Raw genomic sequence first — 4289 nt, forward strand, 5'->3', positions numbered from 1 at the left:
TGTGGGAACTGAGTGCAGGGACAGGCAATGATGAACCCCCCACCCCTCCTCCTGGTTTCAGGCTTCCAGCACAATGGGAAGACTAGGCGGCCTGAGTATCAGTCCACACACTGGTCCTAGACAGTTACCAGGGGCGTGCTTCCAGTGGCAACCACCAGAGGGCGGAACAGTGCTTCCTCCTGGCCTTCTCCAGGGAGGGAGCCAGAGCCACGCCTGTCCTGGGAGATGGCCTGAGGTCCCCGAGGCCAAGTCAGGGACCCTGCTCTACCCCGAAACCAGCGTCCTAGTCCCAGTGTGTGGATAGCAGAGAGCATTCGTTTGTCGATGCAGATACCAGGTCCCAGAGGAGACAGTCTTCATCTCCACAGCGCTGGGTGGTCACTGTCTGGTTTACACTGTGGGGCCTGAGTGAATATGGACCATCAAGTGCCTTGTTGGAGATGACTGAGGCTGGCGGCCCAGGGACCTAGGGCTGAGATTCCTGAGTCAAGCGGTTGGCAGCTTGGCCCTGGGGGCAGCGGGAAGTCGAGACTCAGTCCAGAGGCCTAATCTGCAGGTGACTGACTATAGGTCCCTCGTTCCGATGTTGAGTTACTGAGATGCTGAGAGCAGAAGCTTCCATACAGGGTGGTCAAGACTGGGGCTCCATTTTCCCACTTATCACTTTCTGGGTGACCTTGGGATTGAGAGGTTTGTTTTGTGGTAACAGAAACTGGGGCTTAGTGTCTCATCAAGGGGACAAAGACCAAAAGTCTGGTGGTCTATTGTGATGACAGAGGCTGAGGGTCCATTTGGCTGGTTGCAAGAGACAGATTGTGGACCCGGTTGTCAACTGCATGATTAAAGAACCTGTAGGCCAGGTTTGGCGTGACAGGGACAAGGGACCCAGTTGTCCATTATAGAGTGACAGAGCCAGAGAGTGACTACACCTCATTTGGGGTGTCCAACTGGGCCTCGGGTTGTCTTGTTTGGGGTCCAGATTGGGGTAAGAAAAATTGGGGATGCTATCAACTTTGAGGTGACAGAGACTGTGGTCATTTATCTAGTTTGAGGTGACGCAGAAGGGGATTCTTGAGGCCTGGGTGTCTAGGTAGCAATTTGGGATCATGACACTGGGTGTCTAGGACCCTAGTTTGGGAAGACAAGGTAGGGTGTCCCCTTGGCTGGAGGCAGCCTGTTTGGGGTCTGGTTGTTTCCTTGGGCACCAATGCTGTTTAGTTGATAGTGACAGAGCCTAGGGTCCTATTACATAATTTGGGACAATAGGAATTGGGGGTCTTAATCCCTAGCATGAAATGACAGTGACTTGGGGGGACCACGTTGTTTAGTTTGGGGAACATCTTATCTAGTTTGGTGTTAAAAACAGTGAGTCTGGTTCCCCCATTTTAAGTGACAGCTTAGGGACTCTTCTAGTTGGGAGTGACAGGGACTGGAGTCGTTTGAGGTGTCAGAGACGGATTCTTGTCACAGTTGCAGTGATGGGGCTGGGATCCTAAGGTCTAGTTTGGGGTGACAGACTAGGGGTCTGATTGTCTAGTTTTGAGGTGGCCAAGACTGGTAGTTCTGGAGCTTTTATAGGAGTATCAGAATTGCTACCTAGTCTCTTTTTGGGCAACAGAATGGTAATCTAGTTGCGGGTTGAGGCACCAAAATTTTAAGGTTTGAGATGCCAGACTGAGCGTTCAGTTACTAGTTTGGAGCAACAGAAATTGGGTGTCTGGAGGACTCCACTGGGATCTCTGTGACTTGTGGTCTGGTTATCTCATGGGGTGCCAGAGACACAGGCCAATTGTCTGGCTTGGGGTTATAGAGCACAAGGGACTGGTTATCTTGTTTGGGGTGATGACACTGGGGTACAGGGCTTTGGTTTGGCCCCTGGGCTAGGCTGAGGCGGCAGACACTACAGATCTGTCACCTAGTTGGGGGTGACAGACTGACTGGGTCCTGTCATTTGGCTTGGAAGGCAAAGATTACTGACGTGGTTGTCATGACAGGTCTCAGAAGACTGTGGCGTTTCTTTGTGTTGTGTGGCGTGCAAGAGGCTGGGGGTCCAGATGTCTGGTTTGGAACAGCAGAAGCAGGGGTTCATTTGTCTAGGTTGGGGTGGCAGAGATGAAGGGTTCTGTGATCCAAGGGCCTGGCCTGAGGTGACAGAGACTAGGAATTTGAGTTTGGGGTGACAGAGACCAAGAGGTTAGTTGTCTAATTTGTGATGACACAAATTAGATCAGTTGTCCAGTTTGGGATGAAGTGACTGGGGTTCCAAGATCTAGTTTAAGGTGACATAGAATGAGAATTCACTTGCTTGGTTCTCTCAGCGGGTAGGACCAGGGGTCTGGTTGTCCAGGTTGGGATGACACACTGGAGTCTAGTTGAGAAGATAAAGATTAATGGGGCTGTGGGCCCAGGTCTCTAGTTTGAGGTGACATGTTATGTGTCAGTTGCTCAATGTGGAGTGACAGAGCCTAGCAGTACCATTGTCTGTTTGGAGTGGCAGAGTCTGGGGGTTAGTTGCCTAGTATTATGGGATAGAGGCTGGGTCCCAGGACGTTTTGAGGATGACAGACTGGTTAAGACTGGAGGTTCGGTTGTATAGTCAGAGGGGGGATGGGGCGCTCACCTCGTTAACTCGTGGATACAGTTTGAGTTCTGATCGTCTGGTTGGATGTGCAGAGCTTATTCATCCATCATCATGTTTAAGGTGACAGAGACTAGATCTAGTTGTCTAGATGGGGGGACAGAAATTGTTGGCCTTCTTTTCTCGTTTGGGTGACAATTACTGGGTTCCTCTTGTCCAGTTTGGGGGAGACAGAGACCGGAGTCAGTTGTCTAGTTTGGGGCGGTGAGACCAGATGTCAAGGGCCCTATTTTGGGGCAATATAGTTGGATACAGACTCTGAGTTCTAGGTGATGCTGGCTGCTTGTCTCTGGGTCTGGGGCCAGTTTGAACAATAATTCAGTTTAGGTTCAGAAACTGTGGGACAAGTCTAGCTTGGGGATAGCAGAGTTGGGGTTCTCATGATCTATTTGGAAATGATGGGGTAACAGATTGTGGATTCTGGTGGATTTGAAGGAATCGAGATGGGGGATCGGCCTATCTCTTGTGGATGACAGAAACTAGGGGTACCTCGTCGAGGGTATCAGAGACTGGGGTTCTGTAGTCTACTTTGAGATAACTGACTAGAAGCTCGCTCGTCTAGTTTGGAGAGACACAAACTCAGGATTCAATGGCTTAATTTGAGATGACACACAGCATTGTGGATACTACTTATATTTTCATACCAAGGGTCTGGTGTGCTGTTTGGGGTGTTGTGACTAGCTATATAACAGAGATTAGGATCAAGGGCCTTAGGCCAGGAATGTGACTGTGTAGTGTGTGGCAACATGGCGGCTGGTCGTGTAGCTCAAGCCAGAGACTGGGGATGTGGCAGTGCAGCCAGAGGCCATGAGACAGAAAATTGCCTTTTTTTAGTTTGAGATAGCAGAAACTGTCATTCCAGTCTCCTAACTTGGGGTGCAGAGCCTGTGGACTCAGTGCCTTCCAAATGCAGCTGAGTCTGAGAGCACTGACACCTGAATGTTCCTGGGGTGACTGAGTCAGGGGGCTTCTGCACCCAGCTGTGGGGTCCCTGGATGAATGTGGACTTTTGAGTAAGGATGGCCTGGAGTGGGGAGCCCTGCTCAGGGGTCACTGAAGCTGGGAGTCTGGGCATTTGGAAGCAGGGAGCCAGGAGGTCAGGACCCCAGAGTCCAGGATCCACTTGAGGGGTGCTCGATAGGGTTTGAGGATGTCTGTGACATGAAGGTCAATGGCTTTCGAAGCTTGGGGGAGGGTCGAGGCTGGGGCCCGAATGCCAGTCTGGGGGTCTCTGAGGCTGGGGCACAATGCACTGTGGGGCTTTCTGGCCCGGGGTGGAGGTGGGGCTCATCCACCTTCATCAGACACAAGAAGATACCAAGGGTCAGTCTAGTTTGGGGGCAAATGATTGTGCAGGTGACGAAAACTGGGGACCCAGATGCCTACTTTGGGGAGATGGGCTGGCTTTCAAATACTGATTTGGGGGTGACTGAAGTCCCCTCTGCTAAGTTCTGGACATTTGTGGGCCCACGTCCGTGATTTGGGGTACTAAAGCTGGGCCGTAGAGCTGTAATAGTGCAGACTTGTGTGGGGACTGAAGGGGTCCTACCGATGCTAGAATAGAAGGGACCTGTCAAGTTCGGGGTGAGCGAGTCTCGAGACTCAGCTGTCCAGAAGAGAGTGACGGTTTGGGGTTTAGCGCTGACCACGC

This window comes from Pteropus alecto, unplaced genomic scaffold, assembly GCF_000325575.1.
Source record: "Pteropus alecto unplaced genomic scaffold, ASM32557v1 scaffold920, whole genome shotgun sequence".
In the NCBI taxonomy this organism is placed as follows: domain Eukaryota; kingdom Metazoa; phylum Chordata; class Mammalia; order Chiroptera; family Pteropodidae; genus Pteropus; species Pteropus alecto.